Below are 21,222 nucleotides of genomic sequence, written 5' to 3'. Positions count from 1 at the left end.
CACCGGACCCCGCTTTAACGTGGCTCTCCCGCGAAAATAGAAATCGACGATCGCTGGATGCGTTACCGTGGGAGAAAAGAAATCCAAACGGCACCGATGGAATAAATACGTCCCCGTGTTCGCCGTCGTCCAGGACTACCGATCCTGTCTCCCCTGCCGGCTCTGGATGGCTCTCGAGAAGGCGCAGGATGGCTGAATGGATCCGGAAGATCATCTAGACGATAATTAACAAGGTATACCGAAGGTCGAGCCGAGCGCGACTAATTAACGCTAACCAGAGCGCTCTACGAAGAGTCCAGCGGCTGATCCAGTATGAGCTGGATCCGAGAAAAGCCTCCAACTCTATTAAATAAGCAGCCGGTGATAATTAGTCGTTAATTACGATACGCTATCGGAGGGGTAAAGGGGTTAGGTCCGATGGTACTCGATCCGTAGAAACGAGTGAAATAAAGCGCGAGGATCGCGTTTCCGTTCTTTCTCGATGATATAGAGGCGCGATTAAACCACCTCGTTTCGTGGAAACGATCGCTGTAAGGGGTAGATCGAAGGATTGGATAATATACCTTATTCCATGAGATATGATCGAAGATAAATATTTAATAGGAATCACGCATCGATCCTACTTCATCTGGCGGTAAATTATTTTTTCGTGATTTCAAGGCCTAATTGGTTATCCCAGCTATCGATTACATAATATTAGGTAGACTGGAAAGTAATATCGTTTTTTTTACATTAAATTCAAACGAATGTTTAGTAAATTTCAATCCTTAGTCAATTGAGAGGCGTGCTGCAATAAGGAGACAGCTCCATTTTTTTTTTATGGTTTTGAGGTTAAAACATAATCACGGATTTAAAAAATTCCTTACTTTTCGTGGTGCGATAAGGAGACAGCTTCGGTCTCTAGAAAAACTGACGTTGAAGGAGACAGAACAGGAAGAAGCACGAATTTTGCACTAATTTTACGATATTTTGTATTCTGGGACATTGGCGGAATGTACTATAGTATACTTAAAAAAGCTGTCTCTATGTGTGAAAATGTGTCCCGAAAATGGAATATTGACAGATAATGGATTAAGAAACAGGAAAAATATACAAGAAGCAGTGAAAAACACAGAGAAAAATACTTCCTGTCAAAAGTATAAACATAATGACATATAACAAATTTTATTTTTACACCTCGGTATGCATTTAATAAAATACCCTATTTGAATTTTTCATTGCTTTTAATATATTTCTGAAATAAATTCTCGAACTCAGCTTATTTTTGAGGGACCTGGAGTGGCCTTACCCCCTTAATAAAGAAAGATATCGCCCAGGTTTTGGAAGATAGATAGAGTTAATGCCAAAAGGCAATGTAATAATACACCTGCACAGGACACATCCCTAACATAGGGTTCTATTTCAGTCTTGGAAGAAAGACAAGAACAAACAAAAAAAGTTCCTATAAACCTATACCCTATTTGACTTATAGGGACAACATCCGATGTCGTACGTCGCACGTTGTTTATGTGCATCGGCACATTTCAGCCCAATAGCCAGTTCTCGAACGCACGATTCCATAACAAATGGACAGGTCGCGCAGGACCTATCGCCTGGTCTCCTCGTTCTCCAGTTCCAAGTCCACTGGTTCGAAAAAACCAAGAATCCACTTTGGAACTGTGCCGTGAGCTCGAAAGGGTGAAAAACCGCTGTGTCGAATGCGATAGCATTAACTTCGATTTGCCACGAGCAGAGAAAGAGCAGCAAAAGTACACTCTCATGAGGAGTAACGCGATTCATAGACGCACGCAGAAGAAGCCGAACGTATTTGGCATTTAAACGGCCGGCAGTAACTTAAAAGCGGCAAGAAAAGGTAAAATCTGGAACAATGAGCAATTTCCCTTCTTCTCGCGGCGATTCCAAATATGTTCGGGCTCTAAAAGCGCTCGTCAGCGTTTACGAGCTGGACGTGCCCAAGGGGTAAGTTCGCGGAAAATTTACGTGTACCTAGATCGTAAATTACCGCGGTGCGTAAGTAAGACAAACGCATAATAAACAACCTGCGCGGCGATCGCGAGCAACGGAATGGCGCGGGTATCGGGTACGGTCGGTGGAGTTAAAGTGAAAACTCGGATCGATGCGCCAGCAATAACTCAGGGAGCAACCTTTCCACTAAGAGAGTACGGAAATGTTAGTCGCGTCTCGTTTCTAGGAAACGACGTATGAGTACCGTGACATCTGGAAAATATTAGCATCCGAATCCGCGCGGATGAAATAGGATCCGGATAATTTTGCTCGCGCTTGATGAAGAATTATTTCGAGTATATTTAACCGAGCGTTAACGCGGAACCCCTTGGGAGACGTTGAAATTGTCCTTAAATCAAGAGGCAACTTGTCGAGGACGATGTTCCCCTGATTGGAAGACGCATTGATTAATACTTAATTAATTGCGCTACTTTGAGGCACAACATTACAGTACGATTATAAATCGATAGATAATTTATTCCTTGTAAGTTTTGCATAAGGAAGAACTTTTGCTTATGTCACAACATTTACAAATCATAAAACGAAAAAGAAAAAAATCATTTAACCTTCATTCATCAGCCTTCTAACTTATTCTATTGACTCTTTACTCTTATTCCCACCTTCCGAATCTTCCTTCTCTTTCCGCACTCTTCCTTTCGGCACATTCCTCATCGATTCCACCCTTTCTCCTCCATAAGTAAGATTCATAGGCTTCATAGGAAAATACTATCAGCTTGGTCGTGGTTGACATGTCGGTATAAATATAATATATTGTATAAATTATATAAATCGGATATAGTCCATACTATTTAAGTTTGAGGAAAAAACGAAATCTAAAAGTCCCCCTCCTATTATCATTCTTTTAACAGATTATAAGTGTATTTGAAAATGATTAGGTGTAGAAATTAACTTTGTTCATGTACATTCAATCATCTATGAGTGTAGTTTAAATAGAAATATTTAGTCGCCATTTTATTTACCATTACGTTAAAAAATCTACTATTACAACTATACGTGTTCTCTGGAAATGTGTGATTGAAGTAAGATTAACATTTGTATGGTTTTTAATTATAAATAAATGTAATTCATTATAGATCGTAACAATTCATCAAGAATAATTTCTAAATTTACTTTAGAAAGGTACAGAATTAATTTCTAAACCTAATACGTGTAACAAAGAATATATTATTCGAAAATATAAAAATATTATATATTTTCTAATATTATAATTAAAAATTTATTATAATATGTTATTTTACTCCTTCGATCATTCCACGATTCCCATTCGCATTTGCAAAGATAGAAGAGGCGATAGTTGAGGATTCGCGCCATATTTTATACGAATTGAAACCAGCTTGCCTATAAATATTGACGCCGCGTATTATTAATATTTACCGATTACGCAATCGTTAGCGGCACCACTAGTAGATGCAGACCGTTAAACCGATTTTACCATTTTCGATAAATCATGCGATCATCTTTCTCGGTGGGGATGCGAGAACCAGTCCAACCTCAAAAGTATAAATCTTCCCGTGCCCGCTAATAGCTTCACCTCTCACCACGCTTAATTTCGCGTGCTGTCACTCGCTAATGGATTCGCTCTAAAGTTCTGCGGAGATTTCGGGGAACCGCATCAAAGTATGTACATCATGCCCGGTAGCGCTCTCGCGAGAGTAGAAAAAAAAAGAAAGAAATAAAGAAAGGAGTTTCACCCTGGCGAACAACGACGTCATGAATCTCGCAATTTTTGAGAACGAGCTCGCGGCTCGTAATGTCGTGGAAAATTACGCGCTCCTGAAATTATGAGATTGTTGTAGAACGAAGAGTACCGAATAAGCTGGCAATCCATCATTGCCCTCTGCGAATGGAATTTTCGCCTAGAAATTTAGCGAGAAGGACCGCGAATAAAAATTAAGAAATAGGAATACGTTAGCATACTTTCGTAGCGTATAAAATAAAACGATATTCATCATTTGGAATAGAAATCAGGAATAGAATTTGAAGTGACATGAATTCACGTCAACGGTCGCGAGTGTGTTAAGAAGAGTTGATGGAAAGCGGACATAAAACTACATAAAAGTACAACTTAATAATTTGATTAACTTGTGTAGTTGTCGAAATACATACAAGTGGTGACTACCACTCATTATGGACAATTTCAGTTCGAAATTTAATTAAATATGTATAGCAGGGATATGGGGGTGCAACTGCTCCCTTGCACTCCCCCTAGTTGCGTCACTGCGATAAAGAAACCGAGTCTTCATTTCTGCCTGGTCTTCCTCCACCTCCCTTCTACTTTCTCGCGCTCGTATCCCGTTCCCAACACCATTTTCTCTTCTTGCGAGTTGCAGTTTTCCCCGTTTTGCGTGCAATGCCAGAACCACGCCAGAAAGAATTCGAGATTTACAGCGCGTACTAATACACTCGTAACGAGGGAACGATCGTATATCAAACCAGAGCCAAGCAGGAATTTATTGTACAGGATGGACTTAAATTCAAGTTCAAATTTTCGATACATCTGAACTGGTCAAAATAAGCAAGTCTTTGTACAAATTAGTTTCAGAATACCGAGGCATTTGTGCATGTTATGTCAATTATGCATAGCGACTATTATATACAGTAATGTCTCTTTTCCCGTCGCTATAGTGTCTATTTTCCTGTGACTGCAATTTCTCTACTGTATCCATTGCTAGCTATTTGGTCACTGTCGCTATCTTAATTACGTATACCTTAGTAATGGACCATCCAAAAACCTAAATAGACATTGCTCGATACATAATATTTACAAATACATTGTACTCTTTAAATAAATAAGAAATTCCTAATTTATAAAACAAGGTTGAGCAATTGCTATCGGCGAAGACACTTGACACCAGAAATGTCTTATAGTTCATGGTTTGTAACTTGAAAACTATGAAATTCTAGATCAATGTTTACTAATACTACTTGCTCATTTTGATCAGTACCTATACATACAAATGTACGAGAAACCATTTTACTTGTCCTTGTTATATTCATATTCTGTCTATTTTTATGAGAACTATGTTACACAAAGTTTGGACCATTAATTTTAGCACAGTCGGTATAGTGGTGCTAGCGAGCACCAGTGCCACCACCATCGTCGACCATAAGCGTGCCTTGCGCCAAACCTGAACGCCTGGTTGCAACCTGGTGAATTATGGAGGCTCGACTCTATCAACGATGCGCTCTCAGGTTTCGTACTCTCGCGAAAGGCGTTAATGGACAAAAGTTGTGTGAAATGTGGCGACTTTTAAAAGCACTTTGGAAAGGGATGATAGATCAATATTGGGGAATGCGTTGACAACGGATCCCAGAGGAATTTAACGCTACACTTTTACATAAATTCAATGGACAACATTCTTTGACATACATTCCTTACACGGTTCCTAACACTTTTTGCTCGTGGAAGTATTTAATCTACCACGGTGAATTCTACGAATATCGAATCAGAGTGGAAAATAGCACTCATTATTTAACGTTTTCCTACATTCTTTACATGGATGGTGTGTAACTATACACTACACTAAACACCGTCTGAAAAGTTATTCGACCTTTATCCAATAAACTTCGAATACAGATACAAATATGGAAGTTATCCGATGGATGAAACTTCGGATAGAGATAAAAATACAAAAGTTATTCGACGGATGAAACTCCCTGCAGATAAAGCAGGTTTCTTAATCCGTCGAATACATTTACTTCGAATACATTTTTTTATCCGACAGATAAATCTTTTATTCGATAATTTACCCCCCCCCCCCCTCCCCAATTAATTTAAATTCGCTCAATCCTTCTCAGTGCAAAAAAAAAAACATACGAAAGGATAAGCGCGTCCCGACGTCGACGGTTCACGGAAGCTGGAATAACGTCGAGCGACACGCTTACAAAATTTCGATACCCTGGGACTGATCACGGAAAGAGTTAACGAGAAACGCGATACCACCAGGAAATTATGAATTTACAATTCGAGCCGGTATCTTTCTTCCTGCGATCCGATCGGAGATCGAAAAAAAGAGGCGGAGGAGAGGGAGAAAAATAAAAAAAAAAAGAAAGAAAGAAATGAGGAACGAAGAAAAGAAAAAGACGCACGATCACCGGGCCCCGGGGCCGATCTTATCCACGGCGTCGTCCCATCGGCTGCCTACGCACGAACGTCCCCCGTCTTGACGGACGTCTGAATGTGCATGCGCGCAGCTGCATTTCACGCGAGACACCCACCGGCAATTATGCGCATGGTGAAACGCACGGGAGGGTGAAAAAGAAATCGCTAAAGCCCATGACGGGAGAGCCGTATAACCAGCGCCAGAAGGCTTCGGGGACTCGTGGTACGTGGAAAAGACCACGACGACTATTTGTCAACGGCTGAGAGACGGCAGCAGATCTTACCCACGGACTCAACTCTTCTCCGTTGGAACGGAGAAAAAGCGCTTGGTAAGAGAGATACGAAGGAGGCGGAGGGGGGCCTCTTCCCCTTTCGCTCGGGCCAGAGAACGGGGCACGTTCTTCTTACGTGGATCGCGGGTACAAATCGTCGCGGTGAGATCAAAAACCGCCGTGCGTTCGCTTTCAGTCGCCGCGCCGACAACGAGCCGAGCAGATAATCCGCCGTATAATTTCGTCGTACGAGAAACGCTGGTCTGTATTTGAAAACTCTCTCGGACCGGTGGAAACATCGATACACCCGTGTAAACGTTGCGAATCAGAGGGCACGTTGGGATAGATGTCTTGGGAACTAGTGAAAATTGGTAGGGACGCAAGGTAACGGGGTGATTGACTAATTGAGGGGGTATTCTAAGGTAGAATGTCTCAAAGTGCGGACCTCTATAAATATATCTACTAGAGGGTTTTGTAGAATTTCGAAAATTAACGAAGTTAGGGGTGTCTAAAGAGAACGGTATACAAATATATCTAGTTGAAATAAAAAATTTTAAGGTGATATTCTAATCTACGGTTGTCAAAAAATTGACTTTTTTTACATTGTCTCAAATATATAGATATTTAGAAATGTATGTACTAGAGGATTTCATTGAATTCGGGAAGTTAACGAAGTTAGAGCGAGAAGTGTCTGATACAAAATACTTTAAAGTGATATCCTAGCCTAGTTTCTATTCTATTATTCTATTCTAGTCTATTTTTTTTGTTCAAAGAACCTATTTTTATTACCATCATCTCAAAGTGTAGATCCTTAAAAATACATTTTCCAAAGGAATTTGTTTGCTAACTATTTTTATCACCACTATTAATGCCAAGGAATGAAACGATGATCGAAATACTGAAGTAGACCATATAATTAAAATATCACTCCTACATACGAATCATTGTCTACCCGCTTCATTGGTTTTCATACCTCATGGTGACTGTAACATCTTCTGTACATCAATGGATCGTACATATCTTACTAAAAGTATGAATAAGTGTCGCCAGACGAAACACAAGTTACTTTGCATATAAATTTGCATGTTACAATAGAGGGGGTTTTTCAACGAAGGTGTATACTCTGGGTAGCTAGATATAAGTAACCGAATTAAAAAAGTAAAGAAAAACGATTTTCTTGCAAATTTTGAGTTATAATTATATTTTATACTTCTGCATAGAGGGGAACTGTTGCTTGTCCTAGTTCCTAGGATCACCCTGTATAACTTTATACTTGCATGTAAACGTTGATATCTTTGCCAGTGATGGGAATGATACCGAATCAATACTATCGATATCAGCTGATCAGCATCAAACATGTAGGTATGAAACAGAATCGATACCCATCTGATACTTCTGCGAGAGTATCGATACACATTTGATACTCCTAACGTGAGTTACGCCACTGAATTTATCTCAGTCATGCGTTATATCGGTAAACAGTTACATTTATTGCAGTAATATGTAATAAATATGTAGGGTGAAAAGGATACAAATAACGAGTAACAGAAAAGATCTGGTTTCTGCCATACTATACTCGATAATATTAGTCTTAGTAAAATTCTTTGATTAATAACGTTAATGTTCATTTTCATAGAACAATTTTTGAATTTAACGAATCTTTATATAGCAATCTTTTAATTATTAGCTCATAACTCACAGCTGACAAAGAAACTAACCAGGTAACTCCAAACCAGCGTTGAAGAATTTGAAAATAGAAAATAATAATATTGGGTGTCTCCTATGAGCAACTAATTAAATCATCAAATAAAGCAACCAAATAAAAAGAAAGAAATGTTTAATCTGGAAGCCTAGACAATTTCAAATAAAATTAACAAAGAATGCTCAATAAAAGAAGAAACATGGCCGAAAGGATTAAGTACCGGTACTGAATTGTTCGAATATCATCGATACATAATCCTATCAGCTCGATCGTTATCAGTCTTTGCCTTATCGCGAAGAAACGTAAAAATGCGGGGTTGTCCGCCCTTCTTTTGATCGCTCGACCAATCGAACGCAGCGAATTTTCTCCCGGAGTGGGATGTTATTTTTCTTATACTCGAACTAAAATAACCGTTCTCCGCGTGGGTATGTTGACGCGGTATCAGCCTTGCAAGGCTACTTCTGTCAAAGCGAGCTCGCTCCAAGTCAAACAGTAAACCCGTTGTAACGCGACATTCCTGAACGCGTATTCAACCAATCGCAATGTCCAGGCGAGCGATAGTATATTTATTTGTCGTAATTTTTATTAGGATCGGGTATAGAGCCGCAGTCGAGCATTACAGCTCCGAATGACACGATTATTCAGAGGCCTGGAACCGCTCAGCGAAAGACATATGAATATAATCTCTTTGATTTCGATCTGCCACGATACCAATGCAACCTATTGACAGTAAGTAGTCCAGAAAAATGGGGGAGTTCATAAGACTGTCTTCGTATTTCAATAGGCTCGCTTTAAACGCGCTGAAGCGATGGGGATAATTGGCATTGGAAGTACTGTCATTGATCAAATTATTGAAGGCTATGAAAATTTTATTTTTGAATAAGCATTGCTAATGCTTATCTCTAAGTGATATTTTAAATTTAGCAGCACTGTGTAATTATTCTATAATATGTAGCTGTAGCTATTCAGCTTTTTAATTGCTGCATTCGAGCCAGACCTGTAGTTAGTTATCGATTATTTTATAAATATTTTTTCATCAATATTATGCTCCATTTTAGTGAATTATTGAACCACTTCAATTTTTACTGGAATTTCACGAACATACAGAAATAATCATAATAATCATTCAATCTCTCGCAGTTGTCACATTAATTAATAGTAGTTTTGCCCAACCCTGATTAGAATATACTCGTGTTACGATATTATTCTAAATGATACTTTTCTGAACAAGTTCAAAAGACTTTTTATTTCAATATTTAATCTGGGGACACATCTGAAAGTATAATTGTTAAAAGGATGTCTGTGAAATCAATTCACCAAAGAGGATTTTCCTGCCATTGATCGATTCAACAGTAAAAGTGTTGGTAAGTCTCGAGAACCTGTTTTTCCTTGTTGCCTGTAACAATTTGATCAACGACTCCACGTGACAGTACACGATGAAACCCTGTTCTTTATTTTGCACTTTCCCTCGCAATTGACTTATAGGAGAATGATAAATCAATGTTTCGAAGCAATGATTCTCGACACGGATCGTACGTCTCCCCAACTTCGCATTTCTTAGGGGAAACGAGTAGGAGATGAGCAAGTAGGTAATCATTGAACTTCTAACAATGAGTTAGAACTAAATTAAAAATTGATTTTTTTATATTGTTCGATATGTATACAGGGTGGTCCACGCAACGTGTATAAAGGTATATGTAAAAGTTAATTTTTTTACAGGTGGAGGCGTTTTGGAGATTTGAAGAACAACTTTGTTTTTTAAATAGAATACTATATCTTTGATACAAAAATATGGTAAGGTATCGAATTCTGAATAAAAAAGTATTGACCTTTATTAGCCCTTTAGTCTGGCAGTGAACGTGGTAATTCATCAGAAATATTTAAACTCGCGTCGATTAAATACGTCGTTGATAACGCATCGTTGATCATTCCTTTCCGCGACTGCAATTACTACGGATGCTCATTCCATGGGAACATTTTCTTTTCGATATGGTACCTCGTCCCCTTATCCGGTGAGATATCATTCACACCATAAACACAACTTAATTCTGCACACCGCGCATCAGGGACAGATGTACACGTATTTACCGTCCGTCACGATCGCAATCCCCCATCGCCATCATCATCATCATCATCATCATCATCCTCATCATCATCATCATCATCATCCAGATCAGACCTCCCGGCTATACACGGTATATCCGTTGAAGAATCTAAAAACGACTCATGCGAACGTACGTTAATACCGAGAATCGAATATAATTGGGGGAGGAAACGCGAGGGCCGAACTCGCGCGATGCTCGTGGCGACGTCGACTCGCGCATTATTGTTTCGCATTATAAAATCGTCGTATCTGTAATTTCTTCGTCTCGTATTCACGAAAGTTTCGTCCAGGCGTGCACGGTACCTTACTTAAACAACATCTGCTTTTTTTCGGCCCATCGAGAGATCGGACACACGTTGCCCGTGCATGCATATCCACCGACATCAATTACGCATAATTATTTTTTGCATTTTCAAGTACAGACGTCCGTGCTTCCTGCGTATCTTCGTACTGGCATAATTGGACACGGAAGACCGTAGCGTCTGCTTATTGCAAGCTTCGCGAAGGACGCCCGTGCAAAAAGACGTTTTATTCGAGTTTCGTCGACTGTGCATTTGTAACGCAACCGTCATCGGTTCCGGTTGCACTTAATTCGGTGAGAGACGGTATTCTATGCGAAGAACGCTCGGGAAAATATTCATTAATGGTGTGAAAATTAATTCGAATGTCGAGCTGTGTAGTAGGTGTGCAATTGAGGTCTGATTGAAAAATATGAAAATTGGTAAATACGAGTTTTCCACTTTGCCACCAAAAAAAATATTTACAGAACTTTACACTACTGTAAAGATGTTCACTGAACAGATATTTGCAGAATCTAACAGCACTATTTAATCGTTTTATTTCGAATAATTTACAAGTATCTACATGTATATTGTCAGATACTTCTAAATATCATTGTTCTAACTTAAACAATTAATTTTAAACAAACTTTCTTCTTATGAAAAGAATTGCTCCGCCCTTCCAATACTAATATTCTCGAATATAAAAGAACACGAACTTCGATACAAAAAAAAAGTAATTTGGTGCTCGGTGTGTTAATTGCGTTCGTCTGATAACTCTCGTCCTATTTAAAATTCATACAGGGGAAGTTGCGATACAATTACCCCACGTTTTCGAGGACTCATCTCCATTGTTCGAGGACTTCATTAGACGCAAGTAAAAAGTGCACCCTAAATATTATACGTCACAGATGAGTAGTAATTAATTCGAGTACGCGATCGAAGCGGGCCCAATTGTTCGCCGTAACGAGCGAAAGTTGCATAACTCATCGAGACTATAGTCGACAGGCACTCCCCCATTATGAAATTCCAGCTTAATAGGCTTCCGGCCGAGCGTGCGTGCCTGATCGGGCCCAGCGGCCTAAATTCCATCCGATCCTGCTCTAATTGTCATTCAAGTTGCTGCTCGGTGGTGTTTTTCCAGTCGTGTTTTTCAACCGTAATCTCGCAACGAGACAGCCTAGGCATGGCGAGTACTCGCTAAATACCGAACGTACAAGACCGCCAAGTGCCGCTGACAAACGATGTTAGAACTTCTCGCGTATAATTATCTCGCTCGCACCGCTCTATGAATTTATCATTTGATCCGTAAGCGATGCTAATTATGAAGTCACTCGCGGACGTTTGAATATCACCTTCGTGATGCAACCTGCGCGCGAAACTGTTCACCGCGTGTCGAAACTCGATAGAAACTTGTGCAAAGTATTCGCCAGGGTGGTCCACGGATTTGTTTATTTTTATTGGGGGGTATCAGGACCTGAATGGGGTGATAGGTGATTGAGATTGTTGTTCGAAGAGAAAATTGTTAGATAGAAATGAGCAATTTTTTAAAATATATTCTAACTCAAATTACGTACCTCATATAATAAGTTTGTTAATAAATCTATATACAGTGATTGAGCTTTGGTACCAGCTCCTAAATTAAATATCAGATATCTCTCCTAATTTTGTCATGAAATCAATACATGGCACGATGACTTTGGTACTAGTCCCTAAATAAAATATCGAATTCGTAGAGAAAACCTGTCTAGCTCAAATTCAAGTTTATCAACGAACCTATATACAGTGTAGGAACTTTGGTACTAGTTTCTAAATTAAATATCAAATTCGCAATGAAAATTTATCCAGCTTAAATTACATACCTCTCTTAAATTTAATAATAATTCAATATACAGCGAGATAAATTTCGTACCAGTCCCTAAATAAAATATGAAATTTGTAGTAAAACCAAATCTATTTCAAATTAAATACGCCTCCTAAATTCTGCATCTAACCACAACGTGTTTGTGAGGAAGATCCTCGTGCCGACCAAGCCTTCGAGAAGTCGTTGGAGCGATGCGAAACGATCGGGAACGTCTGTACGGCAGATTCGCGACGGTGTTACATAGCAAACAATCAATTAGGAGCCAGCCACGACGAATCAATCGAGCGAGAAACAAGAGCAGGGGTGAAGACGTCAAGAGGGAGTAGGAGGATCGCGATCGAGGACCCGATCAACGTAAGGTCGATGCTAATTCCTCGGGGTCGAATCGTGCCACGACCGCGCTCGCGATTGGCCCACGCCGATGGCGGCCCCTTTTGTTCTTTTCGCTAAGAACCCGCCGATATGTGTAGAGCAACCTGACGACGATCGTGATATGCCAACTGGCGCCCACGCTCCTGCGACTTGAGACGTGTTCTTGTGCCACCTTCCCGTCCCTGACCTGCCATCACCTCGGGCACTCTTTAAAGCTACACCCTTTTATTCCTCGTAACTGATTACGCCGCCCCTGCGGGAAGATAGGTGTTACCGATCCTGACCTGTTGCCCTACCATTTCTCAAAATATACTTGTACACTTTCATCCGGAGAGGTTAATGATGATGGATGAGGCTGCTCGATGGAAACAGACACTAACTGCTACGGGAAATAATTGGAACCCGATGGGCAAGTGGAAGTGTCGATACATCGATCGCTAGAACCATTGGAATTTGAAATGAACCGATTTCTGCAATGGGAAAGCGATCATTTTGATATCGAAGCCGATGAGAAGAACAGAATGCCTGACAAGTTGAAAATTAACAATCGAGTGCAGGCTCCTCTTAACCTTTTAACCTAACCCGGTTGTTAATCCTCAATAATTATAGTCGAAATTCAACTATCAACTAGTATCAACACTGGAAACTCGATTAACTATGGATAAAAGTCTCTGGTGCAACGCAAACTAAATACAAGAACATAAGAGATATTCGTTAATAAATTCGTAACACTTTTTAGATACTAATTCCAATTAAAGAAGAATCCCTCACAGTCCTGTTATGAAAAGATAGTAGAGAAGAAATCGCGCGAAGTGAAACATTCCCCAGACCTAGTCCCACCTCCAGACTCAATGGCGACAGACAAAGCTCGTAATGGCAAATCGAAATAAGTCTTGATGGCTGACGATTGCATTCACCATCCACTGCAATTTCTCCCACTATGATGTGGCCTAACCTCCTACTCCGACGAACCAACTCGGACATCTCTTCCTGGAAAGTGTACCATCGTCGTCTATTGGATGGCACGGAATTCAAGGTTACCAATTGGACGACACCAACCTCTAACGTTCACCTAGGCATCTCGTGCAGTGATGCCTGAAACAAGCCCCGAGTTCCCGGGTCAACGAAGGCGCCTATTCGTCTCCTTTTCGTTCTCCATATATACGAATTTCATTCTTGGATCGCCTAGCCGACTTGAGTTTGATTTTATGTTTCGTCTTTTCGTCCCGAAACGAACAGCTGCACGGTATATGTCGTATACATGTATACTTCGCAATGGCATTTCATGTTCTTTGATGCGTGTATCAATAGTCCTTCCGGTTTCTCCAATATATATTTTTCGCAGGAACATGAAATTTTCGAGACTCCTGACTCCTTCGTTTAGTACCAGCTACGACTCCTTGGCGTTGTCCCTGCTAATCTAAATATAAAGATCTTATTACAAGTTTGCAGCCATGAGCTCGCTATTACTCGCGACGAAAGATTGTTCGAACGAGCTTGGAAATGCGACGAAACAAAGCTGCAAATATGTAATAGGATCTTTAAGTTTAGTTTAGCAGGGACAACACTAAGGAGCCATGGCCGGTACTAGACTAACAAAAAGTCTAGAAAATTCCACGTTTCTGCGGAAAATATATATTGGAGAAACCGAGAGGACTATCAATACACGCATCAAAGAACATCAAAGATGCACCCGATTAGGTTCATGTTTAATTTCTACTGTTAGAAATAAAAAGTTATGTGTGACAATTCCAATAATCGCTAACCTGTCTGAAAATTGTTCATAAAACCCCGTGAAGTAACACTTTTTCTTCGTAAAATGATTATATTGATCTATACCAAGCAAAAGATCAAACTATTTACGTCTCATTTAGACACAAACGTCGAATAAAGTCTGTAAATCTTGTGTAAAAGAGAGTGTCAATAAAATGAATTTGAATTAAAAACTAAACCTTGTCTAATCTTCAAATTGTAGATTACATATGAGAGATTCAATGAAAGCAATCTAAGAATGAATATACATCGATTCCTCACAACTGATCGACGCTAAGCACCAAAAGAAAAAAAAATTCTAAAAGCGATAAACAAAAGCAAGAAATGGATTATTCGCGCTTTAAAATATTTCAAGACCTACCTAACCATGTCTAAGCAAGCTCCGTGCGAGCCCACGCAGAAAATCTAATTAAAATTAATTCCCCGTCTCAATTTTCTTTCGCATCCGGTGAAAATTACCTCGAAGTTAAAATACGTGTAAACTGTAAATAATTCAACAGCTCCGTTGCCATAACGCGACGAGAACAGACGCTCCGAACAACGAAGAGCAATTTGTGCTCTACAACCCGTGAACTTTCCCCTGGCGTTTTTGATGCGGCGATAAACGTTCCACGGGGACAAAAAAAAAAGAAAAAAATACAGAATCACTGGAAATATAAGCCGCGGTTGCATTACCAGAAACAAGTTATGCGATTAAGACACCGGGTGAAAATCTCGACGTGCTCCTACCATACCGGTATTCAAAGAACCAGGACGCTGAGTCGAGTCTCAGCCACGGCTGGTATTCACTACTCGGTATGGGGGGAGGGAACATTACGCCCGATCGCGTATTTCGTGACATCGACGCTGTTTTTTCCCAGAAATTCAAGGAATGTCCGGGATCTCTAGACCTGGTACCGAACCGTAAGAACGGAAAGGGTCCATTACGTAAGTGCTTTCGCGCGAATCGCGTTCCAGGCATACCGAAAAGTATCGTTATCGTTGAAGCTTACGAGAATTTTTTACGCGAACGGGTTTTCTCCTAGAACAGTGGCTCTTGACTTGTGGCTGCTTGGAAAAGTGACGAAATTGATTGTTGAATCCTTCCGATAGATATATGGATAACATAGCTTTTCGCTGAGGAACTTGAACAATTAATTTTAAGGATCAAGTGTTGATGAACACAAATCTGGACAGAATTCGTAAATTTCGATGAGAATACAAAACCAAGTAATACGACAAATGTTGGATTCTATAGTTTGTAATTGTCTCGAGACAAAATTTTAGTTCTGTAGACATTTCAATGTGTTTGTAATTGATTGTCTTAGAGACACTTTTTAATTGCGTGCATTCAATAATACATGCAACAATTCTATATAATTTATATATTGTATATAATAATTGTACAACTACTGTTGGAAAACGTTCATTTGACCAGTCGTGGTAAGTTTATCGTTAAACTGACCTCTGCATATTATTTTCTATACCCTATACAATCTTGCAATAAAATACTGCCTGAATACTTTCTGTTTGGGCTCAGACTCGCTCGTGCTGAAATTCGTCACGGTGTTTCGCCTCCAAAAAGAAGTTATAACTGTTTCAGCCAGCATCTGCGATGCTGCACGCCTCTCGGCGCGCACGGTGAACAAAAAGTGCGCGGCGTTGATCGAGTAACTGTACCGCGATACAAAATAGCGAAGGTCAAGTTATTCCGCGGAACAGAGGGAACTTCCTTACTCGACACTTTCGCATAAGTAGGTGATTCAGATTCTTGCGTTCGCATAACCACGAAACGTGAAATACGGAGCCGCGGAACAAGCCGCGGGGCGAAGGGAGGGGCATGCAAGGAAGCCGAGTTTACGAGATGATTGTCCTAGGGGCCCTATTCATTCGGCATGGAATCTCCAAGCGGATCTCTATTGTAGATTATTGCGCCATTGTCCATTGTCGCGATCCCCCACAACTGAGCTTCTTGGACCTTTTCTTCGCGACGACGAAAAAGAGAGTCACCGACGTATGAAGCCAGCGAAAAACCAAAAATGACGAGGGAGGAGAGCGTAATCGCACTTGATAGGTCGAGGTAGGCCAATTCTGGTCACGGTGTATTAATGACTATCTCTATTTATTGCTCTTGAAAAAACTAATTTTCTGAATACAATAAAGCGATATATACAGCTTCATCACATATCATTTTAATTTAATAATTTGAACTACGTTAACATTATTTTGGAGTCAATTAATGGGGTCTTCACATACGGTTTCCTCTTAGGATAATCGTCAAGAGAGTTATGAGGACTGGATTCATTGACTCCAAAACAATTTTAATTTTGATAAGCTTGTTAAGTGGTTACTTGTGAGTAAAAATAAATTTACTCTGATCTGGTCTGTTTATCCTATGATCTATAAACGTAAGTCAATCCAGAAAATTCTCACAAGCTATTCACTTCTTAGTCCTTTATTTTCAAAAACAGTATCTAGTGCGTTCATGGGAATTTGAGCGAGTTGAACGTGGCGAATAAAATTGATGTAGCTTTAACCCTATTTAATGAGGACAGTATGTATGTAATAATAACGATAATAAATCACGCATTAATGACAAATATTATTATTCTATTTTCTTTGCATGCTAAATCAAGTCGAAACCAAAGAAATGCCCAACTAATCGACGTTCCAGCACAAATATTTAAAACCACTCACTTTCAAAATCCACGTCGGAGCCCCATCAACTCCGATCGATCCATACCATCAGGTTTTAATTACAGCAAAGAGCATTACGAGCGACTAGCTACGTCTCAAACGTATCGAACCCAGAGTTAGTAAATCGGATAATTACGGTCCGCGCAAAAAGCATTCAATACCAAGTCCGAGTGCTCTTGTCGGAATTCACAGATTTACTCTATAAGGGAACGACTTCGAACGTTAGTCCCCTGTGTATGGTTCAATAAAAACATATTCATCCTAGCGCTTTAATGGTACCGTCTTTGCTCTCTTTGTGGCGGTTTCTCGGCAAAGGACGGTGGTTATGCGAATCGGTAGCGTCAAGTCATTAAAAAGAGGACGCGCAAAGCGTACAAAACGTCACGGAATTACGAAAGTCCTGCATCCTGCGGGGCCCCGCTCGATGCAAATCGATTCTCCCCGATCGGCACCTGCGCGTGGGTACACGCGATTACGTATGTATAACTTCTACGAAAAACGCTCGATGGCATCGTATTTTAGATCTTATCACGCCGATATTCTGTCCACGTTACCTCCGATCATACGCCTGGGCAATTATTAGTAATTGGCACATTTTTGTCTCCGTCGTAATTTACTTTAACGGCTACCGCATAGCTAATCTTCCAGGATTCTGACGATCGTTTTGTAAGTACGTTTAAAGCAGCAATGGGAGCAATCGAATGGACTATTAATTAATACCAAGAGCTAATCCAGAACTAGCTTAGGCATGAAGCAAGCATCGGGTTGGGGTATCAAGCAAGAAGAAATTGTAATTTCTAAATTTTGTGATAATTGGTAAATTGAATTAAATTTGTGGTTTTGAAATCTTTCCGTTTGAGGTTTTGCATTAGGGAACTAATATAGCTTTTACACTTTTAAAATTTTTACGTTTTCCTTTAAAAAAATATGTGTTCTTATGTTTGTGGAAGAAAATTTTGTTGGGACTATTCTTATGGATCGATGTTTCGAAATTCTAATAATTGATACTCTATAAAAATAGTTACCTCAGGACTTTTATTGATTCATTAATTTAAATAATTTTATAGAGAAATCCAGGAGAATTTTCCAAAAATTGCATGGATACAGTATATTGTATATATAAATTGATGTAAAAGTAATCTAAAATTTTCTTATCATGGATGCAGAAAGTATCTGTTCCTCCTACACAAGAACTTCTTATCAATATTATTCAAAATGAAACTATTATCTACATTTTCTCATTGAAACACATAATCTAAGAATTCTCATCATAAGAATTCCCTTTCAAATGTTCAGAATCTACTGAAAATGTTCCACAACCATTCCAACTCCAAAATCAATGAAGGTGCAGGATTCCGAGCATAAACGTCCCTACAGCCATTAATTTCCTACTTCTTTATTCGCGTAATTAACGGTTACAGATGATGCATTATCGATTCGACTAGCAAACTACGATCCATTTATCTTGTCTTAAACAATTTTGCTCGTTTCGGTGCGCTTCTAAAGTTCTAAGCGATCGATTGCAATCAAAATATGCGTTCGTCGAATAAGGAATTAGCGGGAGTACAAACGCACGGAGAAGTCTCGACAACGGCATAATTCGCGTGCTTCACTCACGGTACACGGACATATATCCACGGTAATTCGAGAAACATAACTCAAGTCCCGGCGGAGCGCTACATCACGGCCACCAGTTTCTTGGCAGATATCGCCGCGGTGCACCGTGTCGGCTTCCCTTTGCTACTTTGCCAGCCTTTTTCCTTTTTACCCCGTCTTTACTTCACCCCGCGCACCCTCGGCTCGTCTACCAACTCTAACCCCTTCCACGTAGATTAACCGACTGTGACAACTTTTCATCGCTGCGCGTGTACCACCGTCCAGCCATGTAAACCGATACTCGAGATGTCCGCGGTGGTCAACAAGAGCATCGAAACGTCTATACTCGTTTCGGCAACGAGTTCATAGAAGCGAAAACAAACACGTGGCTGTCATGATTTTAAGCAAGTAGTTGCCAAACATTGCGGCGGATGCCCTACCGTAAACGGAGAGATAAGATTTCTGCGCGAGAAGTTTGGAAACAAGGACCATCGATGGAATCGGCGTGTTAGCCATTGTTAAACTGCGAATTTCATGCATTTACGTTAGGAACGAAGATGACAAATATGTGCTAAATATAATCAAAAGATACGCGCACCTTTTAAAACCAATTCAAACTAAAACTTCATATATTTAGTTTAATAATAAATTTTAGGAAAAGAAATAATTAACCAACATTCCTACATATTTTTAGAATAGAACTTGCGTAAATTGAAGTTTATTATTTTTAATGTTAACCTCTTATTTCTTTTCTTATTAATTTTATTTTCAATCGGTATGAATATTTCTTACGCAGACTGCATTAATTAATAGGATATATTCCACGTGTATTGCGTATATTTTATATGTTTTTCTTATAATTATTGTATGCCATAAATGCATAAAATCCACAGTCTAGTCATGATAACTCAAACCTACATCACCCAAATAAATATGACACTAAACATTACCAGATTTCTCACAATAATACAATATAAACTACGCGATACGATCCGACGTAAGCAAATAAAATTCATTTTTGACGTGATTCATAAAAGTGACGAGTTGCCAATTGATCTTGATTCCACACGGTTGCCACTGGTCGAGATCACCGCGTTAGTCGTAGTAATTCAAAGCTAAATCGCTCTAGTAATTGAACGTATCGCATTATGGTCGGAATATAATTGTATCGCGATCAAGTTATAAAATATGATATCGCGCGTTTGTCGACGCAACTTGATACACACACGTCGAGTTTAAACGTCTACATCGGACTTGGAGTTTATAATGGAAGACCACTAAGACCAATCATTCATATCGTCGAATGACGCGCGTACAAAGGCCCATGACAGAACAATAAAACCCATATACGTCATGAAACATGTACAAACCTTGCGGTAACATTATGTACATTACATTCTGCACGATGCGGCGTTATGACTTTCAATTTTCAATACTTGGCGGTTGTACCAGCGCGCCCTAACGCGACGCGTGGAATGGTGCCGCGCTTTTATCGTTTGCTGAGGTCCGATTTCAGTGCTTGTATAACACTTAATAATAACGATACCAACAACGTGTAACAATGACAAGCGATGGAGCGCGAGGCACATTGAACAAGCCAATAATACTACTCGACCCTGCGCCTGAAATGAGAAGTACTGGAGCATCGAGTTGTGAATCCATCCAAGGTGGAATGCGTCTGATCAATTTATGGGGAATCTTTGATCATGATGCAACGAACCTGTTGTTGAGAAATTCCTCAATCTACCCTCGGTTCAGATTTTATGATTATGAAATCCATAATTAGACTCAAACTTCAACCAATATCAAATTCAATATTTTCATTGGTTATGATTTTAGGTGACCAATAATGTGGATTATTCTTTCTTAGGCCTCGATACAAAGATACTTTACGAGTAATCTCATTTTAATAACCCATAAAGAACGATATGAGACACAGTGAGATAATCTAAACAAACTATGACTATAATAAATAAATAAATAAATAAAAACAATGTAAGATTTTAATAAAAAATAAAAGTTGTGTGCTCTAGAAATATACAGAGTTTATTTTACGTACTTTTTTAATTATTACTAATTAATTTTAATTATTTTTAAATACTATTTTAATAATTACGATATTTCGCGGAACACCTGCCCGCCTCGCACGGAACGCTAGCGCGGAGCGCAGTTTCCGAAACGATGTAATAAGGCATCGGTAATGACGATGTTTCAATTAATTGCATTATTTTATATCTCACAAATGTTGTCACGTAAATTGAGATCACGCAACGGCGAAGGTAAGATGCAAACGACTGGCACCGAAGCTGGTACCACCTGTCGACAATTTTCTGATGCTTGTCTCGTTACCAGAGGACACATGTAACATTATGCTACGGCTATCCCACATGTACACGAAGTGGCGTGCCCGTGTATGCTAATCGCCGCGAGAGCAGACACTTCGCTTCTGCTCTTTTCG

Source organism: Hylaeus anthracinus, unplaced genomic scaffold (genome assembly GCF_026225885.1).
Source record: "Hylaeus anthracinus isolate JK02 unplaced genomic scaffold, UHH_iyHylAnth1.0_haploid 4, whole genome shotgun sequence".
NCBI classification, from domain to species: domain Eukaryota; kingdom Metazoa; phylum Arthropoda; class Insecta; order Hymenoptera; family Colletidae; genus Hylaeus; species Hylaeus anthracinus.
This window is presented reverse-complemented; position numbering follows the sequence as displayed.